Source organism: Pelodiscus sinensis, chromosome 15 (genome assembly GCF_052426305.1).
Source record: "Pelodiscus sinensis isolate ZL-2025 chromosome 15, ASM5242630v1, whole genome shotgun sequence".
NCBI lineage: Eukaryota > Metazoa > Chordata > Testudines > Trionychidae > Pelodiscus > Pelodiscus sinensis.
Genome location: NC_143066.1, coordinates 28,773,964 through 28,790,183, shown reverse-complemented (window position 1 = coordinate 28,790,183; position 16,220 = coordinate 28,773,964). Strand labels below are relative to the sequence as shown.

General features: G+C 43.7%; 1 protein-coding gene across 4 annotated transcripts in view; it reads left to right on the top strand.

Annotated features, from left to right (window-relative positions):
- Nucleotides 1-16,220, top strand: part of CHLSN (cholesin) — a 239,341-nt gene that overhangs the window by 27,963 nt on the left and 195,158 nt on the right. The window lies entirely within an intron of this gene.

Here is a 16,220-nt window from a genome sequence, read left to right as displayed (position 1 = left end):
AGTGCCGCTTGGAGTCCGGGGTCAACTGGGGACTCCCTAGCTGATCCTGGGTTCCAGCGTGGCATTTCAAACCACACAGAGCCCCCAGGCTCCATGCTTGCACTTCCACTTTGAAATGCACATTTCAAATACATTTCAAAGCTGGCACGCCCACAGTCAGCGGGATTTCCCGTTGGGGCTCTTGTACATTTCAGAAGAGGAATTTGGAAGTGCCTATCGACTAATTGAGTAGTCAATGGAAATTCTATCAAGTACTTGACTAGTAAATTACTTGATATTTAACATCCTTAGTCTGACTAGGCTGCTACACTAGGCTTGCTGACGGAGGGGCATAACTGGCCTGGCGATCCTGGCTGCTACTGTGACAGCGATGGACTGGCACCATCCAGGAGCACAAAGCCGCCCCTGCCAAACCTGGCCACTCTTTCCTTGGTGCCTCTTGCATGCTTCATGAGCTCAGACTCTATTACCACTTCATGACAATGGAACTTCATGACCCTGCTGACCAGTGCTGATATCTCAGGCTCCTCAGTAGTTTCAGCCCATCCTCTTTCAGAGCTCCAGCCTCATGGGAAATGTAGATTTACAGTTAATCTCTCTAGGGAAATATGATAGTGAAAACAAGTAGAGATACAAGTTTTGTAAGAATTTCAACAACCAATAGCTCTTTACTTCAGCTAGCATAAAAATGTACAGATCTAGACAAAACAACGTATCGGTATGCATTTCTCTGCCTCCATTTCCTCACCACTCTTTTGCATTCTTTGGGGTCAGGTTAGAGTCCTCTAGGAGGCCAGTATTTCTGTTTCTGAACATGGTTTCTTTTTTGAATCATGGAGTCTCTTGTCCTCTCTATCGATTTTCTTCCTCTTTTATCAGTTTGTCCTTTTAGTTAAGACAAGACCATTTGGCTATGAAAGCAGTCCTCTCTGTTCTTCTCTCTTGCCCAACCTTCTTTATCTCTATGCATTCCTTGGATTTCTATTCCTTCCCCGCCCCCACTCCTTGCAGTCTCTGAGGTTCTGGAACACAGCACTAAAGTCTGATCTTTGATCTATTTTGGGATTTCCACTCTCGCAACCCTACTCCCTTTTCCAAAGAAGTTGGAGAAAATTGGTTCCACTTAGAATGTGGTGATTGTCCTAAGATGCTGTCAATTTGAATGGTTTCAGAGAGGTAGCCGTAGTAATCTGTTTCAGGAAAAACAAGGAGGAGTCCAGTGGCACCTTAAAGGCTAACAAATGTATTAGGGCAGAAGCTTTCATGAGATACCACTCACTTCCTCAGGTACTTGACGTTAAACTGACCTGTCTGTAGTTTCCTGGGTTGTTCTTATTCCCCTTTTTATAGATGGGCACAATATTTGCTCTTTTCCAGTCTTCTGGTATCTCCCCTGTCTTCCATGATTTTTCAAAGATCATAGCTAAAGGCTCAGATACCTCCTCTATCAGCTCCTTGAGTATCCTGGGATGCATTTCATCAGGACCTGGTGACTTGCTGACATCTAACTTTCCTAAGTGATTTTTAACTTGTTCTTTGTGTATCCTATCTTCTAAACTTACCCTCTCTCTGCTTGTATTCACTACGTTAGGCACACCTCCAGACTTCTTGGTGAAGACCGAAACAAAGAAGTCATTGAGCATCTCCGCCATTTCCAAGTTTCCTGTTACTGCTTCTCCCTCCTCACTGAGCAGTGGGCCTACCCTGTCCTTGGTCTTCCTCTTGCTTTTAATGTATTTATAAATGGTCGTCTTGTTTCCCTTTATGCCTGTAGCTAGTTTGATCTCATTTTGTGCCTTTGCCTTTCTAATCTTGCCCCTGCTTTCCCGTGTTGCTTGCCTATATTCATCCTTTGTTATTTGTCCTAGATTCCATTTTTTATATGACTCCTTTTTTATTTTGAGATCATGCAAGATCTCCTTGTTAAGCCAAGCTGGTCTTTTGCCATATTTTCTGTCTTTCCTACACAGCAGAATTGTTTGCTTTTGGGCCCTTAACAACGTCCCTTTGAAATACTTCCAACTCTCCTCAGTTGTTTTTCCCTTCAGTCTTGCTTCCCATGGGACCTTACCTACAAGTTCTCTGAGCTTATCAAAATCTGCCTTCCTGAAATCCATTACCTCAATTGCGCTGGTCTCCCTTCTACCTTTCCTTAAGATCATGAACTCTATTATTTCATGATCACTGTCCCCCATACTGTCTTCCACTTTCAAGTTCTCAACTAGTTCCTCCCTATTTGTTAAAATCAAATCCAGAACAGCTTCTCCTCTGGTAGCTTTTTCAACCTTCTGAAACAGAAAGTTGTCTCCAATGCAGTCAAGAAACTTATTAGATAGCCTGTGCCCCGCTGTGTTAGTTTCCCAACATATGTCTGGATAGTTGAAGTCCCCCATCACCACCAAATCTTGGGCTTTGGATAGTTTTGTTATTTGTTTAAAAAAAGCCTCATCCACCTCTTCCACCTTGCTAGGTGGCCTGTAGTAGACTCCTAGCATGACATCACCCTCATTTTTTACCCCTTTTAGCTTAACCCAGAGACTCTCTACACAGCTATCTCCTACATTCATCTCCACTTCAGTCCAAGTGTGTACATTTTTAATATACAAGGCAAGCCATTTTAGTGGCTACTGCTTCAGAACTGGTTAGACACCGCTGAGTTATCCCATCAAAAGCTCATTCACCTGCACACCTACTAATGTGATATATGCCATCATGTGCCAGCAATGCCCTTCTGCCATGTACATTGGACAAACTGAACTGTCTCAACGCAGAACAATAAATGGATATCTTTAATGTATCACTGACTCCTTGTCGATTTCACTTTGAATGGGAGCCATCAAGGTTTAACTACCTTCTGTTGTTCTGAAGATACCTGATACAGCCCTGACAGAATATGACTGACTTCACAAATGACAGAGCAATTTCATAACATTATGCACAATTTACGAATTGTGGCTGGACAGATTTGCCACATTGGCACAGTAATTTGTAAAAGCAGAAGTAAAAAGCTAAACAGAATTTCTATAAATAGGGGATTGCACCCAATGCTAAGACCTTCCCAATTTTGAATGTGCAAAGCATTATTGTAAATATCTCTAGTTAATAGTATAACTTTCCCCAAACTCTTAATTCCTAATGTTGATTAAAATATTTTTCAATAAACTTTAAAATGGTATTCTAAGTCATTTTCAACATTATGTTTAAGTGACAATGCTGCCTTTTAAAAATATTCCAAAAAGTATCCATGTATGGTGGGAAAAACTAATATTTTGTAACCTGTTTAGAAGATTGTTATGGAAAAGAATGTATTGTTAAAAATATGCTGTGGAGGAAGATGGGAATTTGAGGAAAAAATGGTTGGAAAGTAGCCTATGGGACTGGGCATTTGGTTTGTCAGTTGTGCTGGAGACTATCAAAGATACTTCAGTCTCATTATCATTTTTAATACTGCTAGAAAATTTACCAGAGCTGCTCATCAAAGTATACTGCAGTTTTGCAGTATTCGAGTGGCAGGACTGGAAGTAATGAGCTGAAGCTGTGCTATCTCAGATTCTCAGAACAAAACAGAATTGTCAGTGCCTTGCAGTTGTCAGCTATAGTGATTGGCTCAGTAGGTAGCTGTTTATTCTTAGCTCCTGGTTCTGTTATATCACTGAATGATGGGAAAGAAGGCTGAAAAAAAGCCTAAAGCCAGGCATTAAGTTTACAGTAATATATTTGTGTAAATAGTTTTGACAACACCTTTGAAAAAAGCATGCCTAAATTATAAATCAGAATGAAGATTGTTCATGTCCTAAATCCTGCTTATTAATATAGCAGAGGGTCATACATGATTAAAACTTTCATAGCAGAACCTATGACTAAGCAATCTCGTCACTTACTTAAGGGGCGGGGAACCTTTTTTGGGTTGGGGGCCACTGACCCACAGAAAAATCAGTCGGGGACCATACACAATTGAGAAGTAAAAAAAAAAAAAAACCAAAAAACCCCTCTTTGACATGGCCCCCAGTGGGTCATCTGAAGAAGTGGACTGAGCCCACAAAAGTTTATAATACCATCTGCATGTTTTGTTAGTCTTTAAAGCGGTACCAGACTATTTGTTGTTTTTTAATTTTTTTTTAGTGAGGAGAAAGACACTCCCCAAATTCCCCTTAGTCACCAGAGCCTAGGAGTGCCCAGCCTAGTAGATTTTGGGTGCTCCAGCCCTGCAGTGGAGCAGCACGGGGGCTGGAGCACCAGTGCACGCTCCCTAATGCTGGGAGAAGGGGCTCTAAGCCTCGGGAGCCAGATCCTGAGGTTCTCCGCCCCTGCCTTACTTGCTTTGCAGAGATGACACAAGGAAGGGACAGTACGATTCTAAGGTGAAAACTGCTCATTGGGACAGGTTTGTTAAACATAAACAGCCTCTCCCTCCAAAAAAAATACCTGCTGTGAACATCCATATAGCAAGGCACATATGCATTTAGTTCCATGTCCACAGGGTTACCATGAATGTAATCAATATCGCAGGCATGTAATTTACTGCTGACTAAAGAGGTGGCTTCAGTTCTCCTGTAGGCAGCCCTGTCAAGAGTGCGTTAGGTATATGTATGATGACCAGAATGGATAACAAGGGAAGAAGTGTCAGATGGCGTGGGGGGAAATGGAACTTTTTCCCCATTACTGTTTTTGCCATGGAAAAGATTATCTTAATTAAGATCTCGATTAAGATCATATGCCATTTTTGGAATCTTTTAAAACCACTTAGATATATATTTTTATCCTTACACAGTATCTGTATTTCTGCTGAAAATTTAAAAAAAGCTTGATTTCTTTTGACTTTTAAAAAACAAAAATAAAATCAATCCAATAGGCTACTGTGGTGGGTAATTATTAAAAAGCAAAATTAGCTGCTTCATTCAGCTGATTTCTTTATTTAAATTTCAGATTGTTCCTACTTCTGTAGAAATTTCTGCCGAATGGTATTAGATTTTAATATACATTTCAATTCTTTTAATTGGCAATCAAAGAGCTGATCCTAAATTCTTAAATCATATCCTGTACGTCATGGATTCTCATACCTTTTTTGTAGTGTGGACTGCTACTAAATGGAGAGATTCTTGTGAGTTCACCTCCTCTGCCATTCACAACTACACAAACAACTTCACTTCCCTACTGCAGTCTTATAACATTTGTGGAAACGATAGCAATTTCTTACATAGCTAAGTAGTATTGGGAAAGTATTTGATGTATTTTTAGCTTGAATGCAATTTAGTAGCTCGAAGAAAGTGACCGGTGCTGCGTCTCAATAATAGGATACAAATTTTCAGATACTAATTGTTTTCTTTTCTTTTGAAATGTTTATGGCTTTCCTTTAAGTGAAAGCATTGGCATTTTTAGTCTGCCTACCTGAAAATTTAGCAGATTGACTTTATACATTAACCAGGTTCAAAGGTAAGAGCTTTATTTTGCCAAGATATGCTACAAAAATGAGAAAAGAAGGTATCTTTTTGCATTCAGACTACACCTACACTGAAAAGGAGGGGTGTGATTTTTAGGGATGTGAACAACTAGTCGACTGCCCGATAAGCAAATGCTTATCTGATAGTTGACAAGCTTGACAGCTCGTTGCTCTCCCCCCTTTGCTGCCTCTATCAGAAAGATAGTGGCAGTGCCGCACAGAGCTCGGGGTCAGCGGGAGTCCCTAGCTGACCCTGGGCTTCACGTGGCGCTTTTGCCTTTAAAGCATAGCAACAGCCCTAGGGCTGTTGCCACAGTTCAAAGGCAGACACGCCCTATTGACTAGGGCGAATTGCATCAACAATCCGATTAGTCAGTTACCTGCCATTCAATATCCCTAATGATTTCCCTACTTGTCTATGATTATAAATACCCGTGTAGCCAGGGGCAACTGACGAGGAAGGATATGGGATGGGGACATTGGCCCCGTGACCGTCCTTTCCACATGACTCCTCCCTGTGCTGCTGGAGAAGGTCTGGGAAAACCCCTGCTTTCCCCTCCCCCCAAGCAATATGGTCGGTAGCACTAGCGAGGGAAGTTTGGTGTCAGCAGCAGTGGTCAGGCCCCCTGCACTCACTGGCAGCAGTGGGAGAAAATAGAGCAACATTGCCCCAGCCTGCTCCCCCAGCTGTCAGCCATATTGCTCCACTTCCGACTAGTGAGTTTGTGTGTGTGTGGGGGGGGGGGGTGTCCTGTCATTCCTTGACTGATGCAGCCAAGGAGCAGCACTGTGTTGGTCCACCCTCCACTGTTAATGAATGTGAGGGGGATTGGCCCCTGCTGCATGTGGCAGGCGTTTCTCTTGCTTGCTCCCCCCGGGGCTGCCCAGAGGCTCTGGTTCCTTGCCTCTCCCATGCACAACATTTTCGGGGGGGACACATGGCCCCTTGACACCCCCTCATGAATCGCTAGTGAATGTAGCTGCAGTCACATTTGTAGTGGAGCAGAGGCACAGCTAAGCTGTGCTGAGTACATATCCCCCTGGTTCAGACTGGCTTGTACTTCACAGGACTCAGCTGTGCCTTCATTACCACTGCATGTGCTGTTTTGGCTACACTGCCATTTACACACGCACTAGCTCAGTGAGAGCTAGTGCAAGTATGAGTACGTGAGCAAAGGAATTGCACTTCATAGTGCTGACAGCTTATATTTGTGGAATCAGTAGTAAAGGAAGTGATGCTTTTAAATATAACATTTGGTTTGTAATTTGAAGTGAATGCAGTGTTTTTCAAAGGTGCCAGATTGACGGTACTGGAAATGGGCTTTCTAATTATAATACGGATTCTCACCTTTTTTCTTTGAGTCCTTCCCCCAACATAAAAACTCCATGGCCCACTGTGCCACAACTAATTTTCTGCATATAAAAGCACGGGCCAGCATTAGGCAAACATGGCAGTTGCCTGAGATTCCATACCACAAGGGCCCCCATGAAGCTAAGTTGTTCAGACTTTGGCTTCTGCTGGATGTGGTAGGACTTTGGCATTCTGCCCTGAGCCCCAGCAAGCCTAATGCTGGTTCTGCTTGGAGGACTCTCTGAAACCTGCTTATGGCCCTTCACGGGGCCCTGGACCTCTGGTTGAGAACCACTGATATATAAAACAGGTACAAAAGTCATCAGGAGAAGTTTTCTCATGCTTTTCCACAGTTCTTTCTCAGCCCTGATCTGGAGGGGAAACCACCTAAAGATTTGAGAAGGTAGTGTGCTGTCCTTGCACATTCAGTCCTTACTGTCTCTTCTGAGACTGCTTAAAGAGTGTGAGGGAGGGTCAACAAAAAAGTTAGCTTTTTTTTAAATAGAGACAGCTCTAATGGCCGTGGCTTGAGACTGCTGATTTTTCAGAGAAGCCTGTGCACAGCTGTCAGAGGCAATTGCTTTAGGTCTATGATATCCAGCCAGTTCTGAAGCAGTAGCTACTATAGTGGCTACTGCTGTAGCGAACTAGATACTCTGAGCCAGCCCAATGGGCACATGTGGCTGGTGGCTAGCATGTTGGACAATCACGGCTTTCAGTCACCTAGATTCAAACTAGTGATTTATCTACACAGGAGATGGGTGAACCCCTGCATTGGAGATTCTAGTGCTGCAGCTCTGCCCCTTCCACTTAAGGCCCCACCCTTTCTGCCTGAAGTCCTGGCTGTCTTCTTCCCATCCTCAGACAGCGTGGTGGCCAGACAGTTGGCAGAGCCGGGAGTAGAAGGGGGAGAGTGGGCAGGCCACACCGGGCAGTCTGGGGACACTTAGCCTCCCCCTTCTTCTTATACCCATTGTCCATGCTTATCTCTCATTATGACTCTTCCACAAAACAGCATATTTGGAGGTGTCATTCATTTGTGCTGATGTGTCTTTTGATTTATCTCCTTTTCTGACATTTAATACTGAACATATTCAAGAAAAGGCATTGGACACCAACGGGCATTGAGCCCATGGTGGTTGTTGATGATGATATTCAAGAGAAAGGTTTGTTAATATAAGATGGGATTTTTCAGAAGTACATATGACTTTAGGAGCATACATCTCACTGATTTTTTTTTTTCTTCAGTGGGACTTGCTCCTAATTCTTTGGGAACTTTTGAATTAATTCCCTTAGGGTATGTCTCGCTGCATGGCTATTTCGGGAAGTATTCTGAAATAGCTACCCCGCGTCTACACAAGGCACCTGTTGTTTTGAAATATTTTTTTAAATAACGGGCATGCTGTTTCACCATCCCTGTAAACCTTGTTGCCCGAGGGATAACGGAAGGCTTGAAATAGCGCATTATTTCAAAATTTGGAGCTGTTTCAAAATAAGCTATTTTGAAATAGATTTGAAATAAGATATGCAATTTGCATAGCGCAAATTGTGTATCTTATTTTGAGTTTAGGGCGCTGTGTAGATGCACCCTTGGTGGATACTATTTTTTCTCATGTCTTCAGCCACTTAATGTATTTTTACATTGGAAATGTAATTTAGAGTGCTATTTGGTATGCACTTAAATTGAAAAAGCATTAATTACATTTAATCATTCTTAGAGAAAATTACTAGTTTACATTAAAGCACAACTGAGTTTTGACAAAAGATTGTTCTGTCCATAAAATTGCGTGAGGAGTAACAAACAATTGCCAGTATAAATATTGCAGTCAGATTGTGGGTTAGTTTAAAATAACAATGTTTTAATATTGTTGTGTGACTTCAAATTATTTATAAATTTTCTGGTATCTTGCTGCAGGTAAAAGTTCCCTTCAATAGCAGCTGTAAAATACTGATAAATTTATCTTTGGTTCTAATTTTTGGGTTTCTGCTATACAGGAGACCCGACTTTGAGTTCTAAACTGTACTCACTCTTTCAAGGAGTTGGTAGAAGATTGATTGGGGGAGTGAACTGGAAGCCAGGAGGAGGCACATTGTTCTCAAACGATCTAGTGTTTGAAACAATGACTCCAGTGACAGATTTGACCTACCTTTCCTGTCTAAAGAGCAAGTCGTATTATGGGACTCAAAGATGGAAGAAAATGGGAGACCAACCCAGAGTGCCCCTTTTCTCTCCCACAGAAGCACTTTATATTTGTTAAAAAGCATACCTTCCAACTTTAAAGAAGGGCCATGGAAACTGACTGTGACAATTTATTGTCCTTTCTGTAAATGGATGAAATGGCACAAGTTGATACCATATGTGATGGTGTAGGTGGATTGTTTAACTGCACTTATGATGATACAGTACATGTAGAAGTTGAATGGCATTTATATGAATATTGCTTCATTTGCATTAATTTAAAAAACAGGGGAGAGAGAAATTGTGGGAGGAGGTGAGCTGTTCTTGCACCCTGGCAGAGGACTTTATTTAATGAGTAATTGAAGAACTATTGCTAGAGTTTCAAGAAGCACATGATTGTACTCAAATCTAAAATATGTAGGCAACAGCAAACAGCTTTTCTTCATTGTGGTAGGCATGCTGTAATTTTGGCTCTAAATGTAGTACATTATGTCAGTAAGAGGAATTGCATATTTTGTAATTCCTGACATTACACATTTTTTTCATTTTATAACAATATAATTTGCCTAGATATTTCTAGTTGTCATTGTGGTATCTGGACTTTAATAATAACTGACTACAGAAAGTTTTCAGAGTTTGAAAGATTTGTTGTAAAAAATTATTTATTTCCAAAGTTAGACATTTATCATGGGTAAAACATTCAAGGACTTGGGATTGAGTGAGTAAATATCTACTATATATTTGAGAGAGTTTGTGCATCTGTCTGTTAGTTCAAGAACTCCTCCTAAATGGTAAGAGCTAGGGCCACCAAATTCCATATACAGCTTCCTCTTCTAACTACGGTGACCATATTTTTCTGAACCAAAACTGGGGACATGTTAGCCATGCCCCATCCTCATTAGCCACCTACCCGATCCCTTAGGCCACACTCACCTGTCACATGAAGTCCCACCCCCGGTGGTAGTACTTCTGGGATCAAGTGACAGAAAGTAAAGAGTGTTGTGTGACCCCTCTAAGAACTCCTCTTTCCGTCCTCTACCAATAGGGATGGGTTTGGGACCCGCCCCCCATGCAACTACACAGAAATTGCATTAATCCATCCTGTATTGCATTAACTTGGGGGAAGAGATCAGGGGTGCCTCTATTTCAGTGGTTCTCAAAGTTTTTGGCCCGTGAATCACCTGACTCAGTGTAAGCCTTTCCGTGGACCACCATTTGCTAATGGAAACTCATTGTTTCCATAATTAAGCCGGAGCCATTTTGCTATTGCTGCAGCTAGGGAGAATGGCTTAATTTAAATTGTTAAAGATTAAGCATTTTAACTTCCTTGTGTTAATTTATTAAACTCCATTTTAAATAAAGTAAAATATTAATTTATGTCCAACACAAAAGGCTTCCGTGTTTTCTTCATTTATGGCAGGAGCGGGGGAACCTTTTTTGGGTTTGGGGCCAGTGACCCACTGAAAAATTAGTTGGGGAGCACACAGGTGAGAAGCATACAAAACTCCTCCAAAAACCCCTAACCCTCATTGATGTGGCTCCCAACTGAAACACCTCATTCCTCTGGCGCTCCAGCCTCACAGGTTGAGGGGAAGGGACAGAGAGAACTGATGTTCAAGGTAAGGATGTTAAATTGCAATTATCAGGCTAATCATGTAGTCGATACAGTTTGTATAGGTGACCCCCGCACTTATGACCTAATTGGTTCCTGGAGAACAACCATAAGTCAATCCGTCATAAATCCTACCCTCATTTCCCATAGGCGCAATGTTATAAATGGCGGTTTCATTCCTGGAAACCCATTTCACACCCTAAAAATACCAAAATTAACTATGGAAATGGAGGAAAACTAAACTAAATAATTCAAATAATGCACAAAAATAACTAAAAAGTGAAGACATGTGGCAGAGATGCATTCAATTCAAGTAGCAGCTGCAGGCCGATGAGTCTGACTGACCTTGTGCATTTCCCATTTTGGGATGATGCATGGAGTCCGTGTCGTATGCCGTCATAAATACAATCTGTGGACATATATTGGGGGGTTTTAGGAGCTATCTTGCATGAAAAAAAATTGTCGTAAATGTGGGGGGGTCGTAAATCAGGGGTCACCTGTATCAACTATGATTAGTCAATAAGCGCCACTCTGCAGAGCTGCAAGAGGGATAGCTTCAGGAATCGGCTGAGACTCAGCAGTCCTGGATTGTGCTGGCTCCAGGGGCCATGTGTGCTGCGACTCTGCATTTTAAGTGTAGTAAGAGCCATCGGACTCTTATTACATTTAAAATGCAGAGGTGTAGCAACCTGTGTGAGCTGGGACTGCTCAGTCGTGGATCGCACTGAGTCCAGTAGCTCCTGTTCACAGCAGACAGCCCAGGCCACCATAAACGGGACTGTTTGGTGGCAGCAGCCCCTGTCTGCGGGGCCCAACTCCCCATTGGGACCTCATGGACTGGAGCTGTTACCTGAGCAGCCTCCCCTATGCCCCCTTCCCCCACTGCCTCTGGTAGAGGCAGCAGGGCGGGGGGGACAAGTGGCACTGCAGAGACAGTACAGGAGGAAACCAGCTTTTAAGCGAGCTCCCCCCCTCTCCCCCCCCGGCACTGGCTCCTATTTCCCCTTCCTTGCTGCCTTTCATCAAAGCATCAAGAGGGAGAGCAAATAGTCGATATTCTATTCCAGGGGTCCCCAACGCAGAGCCCGCGGGCGCCATGGCGCCCGCCCGGGCATTTATGTGCGCCCACGCCAGTGTTTTAAAAACAGTAGTCTCCAAAGTGGGGTGCATGCACTCCCTCGGATGTCTTGCAAACCAGCGTCTCCCCTCTCAGCTGTTGCATGGCGGCATGCACTCCCTCCGAGAGACTTGCGCACCCTCTCCACGCAGCAGCTGAGAGGGGAGGCGCCAGGTTTGCAAGACATCTGAGGGAGCGCATGTGTGGCATGTTCAAATGCCCGCGCAACAGCTGAGAGGGGAGACGCTCGGTGTGCTGTGACGTCACGGCCCGGGACTTTAAATTTTAAAACTGCGCGGCCCGGCTCCAGGCCTGGCACAAGGTCAGGGGTCACGGAAGCAGCTGTGGCCGGGCCCGATCACAGGATCAAATTGGAAGGCAGAAGGTGGGGGTGCGGGAAAAATAGGTGGAAGAGGTGGGAGAGGAAGGGGCTTGTGCTGAGGGGAGGGGGGCAGGTCAGGAGAAGAAAGGGGAAGGCACCAAGGGACAGCGTGGTGGAGAGACAAATGCCAGGGGGCGAACTGGAGACAATGAGGAAAAGGGCAGGAGGGGAGGTATCAGTGGGAGGGGGGACAGAGTGATGCTGGGAGAGGAGAGGGTAAGGGCATTGAGGGCTAGAGGGGGGAGGGGGAAGTGCTGGGAGGAGGCTTGAAAGAAGGGGTGTGCATGAGGAAGGCGGGGATGGAGCAAGTTATGTGTGAGGGCACAGGAGCATGAGGGGAACGGGGGCAAAGGGTGATGAGGGGGTGGGCATCAGGGAAAAAGAGGACAAAGGGGGCAGGGGCAGTGAGGGAAGGGGAGGCACCAGGAGGGTGCAGGGGTAAGGGAAGGTGCAGGTGCCAAGGGATTCTTGGGGTGAAGCAGAAGGGCAGATACCTGCAGGGGAGAGACCAGTACCAGAGGGGAGAGGCCGGGCAGGTGTATAGAGGGAAGTGTTAGGAAAGGGGGTAGCTCACATAATCAGAGTGGGGTTACTGGAGGAGTGGGCACAGGGGGGAGAGAAGGGCTGGTGGAGGGGGGCAGGTCTCAGGAGGGCTGAGGGCAGTGAGAAGGGCAGGTGTTTCTTACTTGTAACCTGTAAGAAAAGTTACAAGTGCAGTTATCCTGCATTTACAAGTGCCTCCTGGCTTTGCACCCCCTTGCCGCAGGAAGTGCCTCCAGACAGCACTCTGTTGTTCCCCCAGCAGGGTGAGAAGGGGGAGGGAGCTCAGTCTCCCTGCCCCATACAGTGGGGATCCTTACCCAGCCATGAGGCCGCTCGCTGTAAGAAGAACAAGCTGCTGCCTGCACATGTGGAGGAGGCAGCTGTGTGGCCGGACCAGGGGCCTTGCATGGCAGGCAGTCCCATGGGGGAAGGAGGGAACCACATGGTGCTGGGGCAGTGGGTGGCAAAGTAGCCAGAAACCACATGCCACCAGAAACCCACCCCAGCCTGAAAAGCCCCAATGGAGCCTCCTGTGCGCTCTTCGGGGGAGGGAGGACGCTGTTGCTGCTGCACTGTGCCGCTTGAGGAGCAATGGAAGTGTACAGTCTCGGTCTGTGTGAAATGTCTGGTGGGACTTTCCAGGACATTTCTCTACTCGATGGGGACACTGGGACTTAGTACCTATAACCAGGACAGTCCCAGAAAATTTGGGACGTAAGGTCAGGGTACTTATAACTTAAAGCAAGGTAAGGGTTTGGTTATGGACCTGCTCCAGCCAGAGGACATGAACCCCTCCCCCGGCTGTGCCCACTACAGCAGACATGGAGAGGCACTTCTCACCTAGCCCCAAGCTGCTATCGTGAGAGAGATATAGTTCTCTCTCCCCATGACAACCTCCATATTGAACCCCTGATACCTGTTGTGTGTTTGCCCCAAATCCTGTGCAAAGTTGGACAAGTGAGGTCTCTAATGAAAGCTTGTGCTATGCTGATTCTATTTATGCTACTTGTATACATGTGTGAATTTTGTCTGTAAAATTATGAATATGGGTTCTGTACTTGTATTTTAAATGTTTTATGTCTGGGAGACAGCAGCAGTGAGGAGTGATTAATCAGTGAATAGCTGTGCTGTTGCATGAACAATGACTCTTATGTGTTGCCAATAAACACCTGAGGAATTTGGCTGCTAACCTGCAGACCAGCAGGTACACTATGGCTCCTTGCTTAAAGGGACACGGAGAGGTCATTTGATCATGTGGTCAGCTCCATTTTGGGAGGTACCCTCACTCAGGAGAACAATAGATTTCCCTCCATATGGGCAAGATTATAAAAGGATCTTGGGGGTTCCTCCATCTTTGTCTTCAATCCTATTCTTGACTTCAGAACAGCTCTGCTATGAACACAGAGCTAGGAAGGATCTGTTGACCCATCCTAACATAGGATGTACTCCAGAGACTTTTAAGCTAGCAGCTTATTACATCTCTGCTCAGAGCCTGGATCAAGAGCTTGGTGATTGATGTATGTAATGTGCTTTCTTGAATAATTTTACTCTCGCCCTTCTCTCTCTTTTTATTAATAAACCTTTAGATTTTAGATGCTAAAGGATAGGTACAGCAGTAAATTGACCTGGAACTATGAGTAGTCTTTTGGGACGGGAGAACCTGTTCGTAGTTGGTGAGATTGGTTTTTGTGTAAGGAGTGGTGGCTGGTTGTGGTACAGGTAAAGCTGGGTTATCTAAGGGGATTGCTTATGAGACTTCTTGCTGGCCAGAGTGGCAGCTGAAGTACTCTGTGTGATTGATTTGATGCCTTGTAGAGAAGGACCCCAATCTTGAACTATAAGTAGTTCTGGTTCTAAGCAGTTTGCCCTGATTTGACCCTCACAGTAGTGCCCCCAGACCCACCGTTATACATGGTATTGTTTTGAGTGTGTGTTCGGTTTTTTTAAGCACATGTAAGATATTTTGAGTAATTTTGATGCTTGAGAGGGACACTCCAGGATTTTTGTACATGCATGCGTGGTGACTGACTTATCTGCAGTGCTTACCTGAGGGAAGAATCCATTCCTTCAAGTCTATGCCAGTTAAAATGCCATTCTTTCCAGGATGAAGTTAATATACAGGGACAATAAATAGCTGGTGAATAACGTTGGTTAATTGCAGAGATGCAAGCGGGTGGGGAAAGAACAAAACACCACATGTTAGATAGTAGGAATATAGGAGATTTGTTGCTAAGTGTTGTGTAGCAACTCATTCTACATGTAGAAGACACGATACCAGACACCCTCCCTGGGAGATGAATTCACACTCCCACGGGAAAGATGTGCAAAAGTGAAATTGTTCCTCAGATGCTCTGGATAATGAAAATATGCAAATAAAACCAAAGAACAAACAGGTATAAGAAACACCAACATACACGTTTCTTGTACGTCAATTTGAGGAATATCTGTATAGCTAAATGTGGTGTTAATCCTCCCATCACCCAGTGGTACCTATGCACCTAGAGATCAAGTCTTTTGTGGTTATAGCTTCCATTAAGAAACTTTTCAAGTATTTCAGCAGAAATGTAATTGCATGTGAAATATTCTTAAAAAATATTTTAAAAAAACCCTTGTTCATGTGTCATACTCATGCCCATGTAGAATACATGTAAAGTGGGAATAAAGGGGTCTTATCTCAGTTTGGAGAGATTTGCATGCGTAACTACTTGAATATAGAGATGAGATTATATGTCTGTGTCCTGTTCTGTGCAATTCAGTGACATAAGTAATATTTCAGTGTTTCTGTGTTGGTTTTTTTTTTAAGTGCTCCTAATGTGATCTTTTTTCACCTTCTGTGAAGGCCTTGCCTTAATGTATTACATGCTATATGCCAGGGCATCTGAGATCAAGGCTCAGTTATTGGTTTCAAGGCAGGCAGAATTTGGAAAATTCCTCCTCCCCCATTCCACTGTGTAATGCTAAGATGTTTTTGCTTTTACTTCTTGATCTGACTTTTCTGAAAAGGAGAAAATCCATAAAAAAGCCAGCAGGCATCTAAGATCCTGGAAGTCCAGTGGATTTGAGAGGAAAAAACCCTGATGGCTAATCATTTTCTCAATTATAGAAGTTGTGATGCCAAAAAATACATTTTAATTAGAGCTTCTTACACTGTCACTTTTTGCAGTAGGCAAGTATTTTTTAAAAACAACATTCCATTTTTACAGCCAAGACAGTTATTGTTACAATATTAACAAGTCTCAATTTTCATTTAAATGTGGTGACTGATGTAAATGTGTTTGTGTGTATACATACACACACAAATATTAATATGAAGATAGCAGTAGTTTAGGGCACTTCAATGTGACATTTGCACTTGTGACAAAATACCCTGATTTTCCTTTGGACAACATTTAAAAATAAAATGAAGCAGCAAAATTTGCTTTTGATGGGTTCTCTGAGATAAGGTAATGTACGGAAGGAGGTGACTGTGTGACTTCAGACTTGAAGTAAACATTATAAACTAGGAAAGAATCTGCATGCTAGTATATTACATTAAGAGAAACAAAAAATCAATGACTCAAATGTGTTAGAACAGAAAGCATATGCAGCACTGTGCA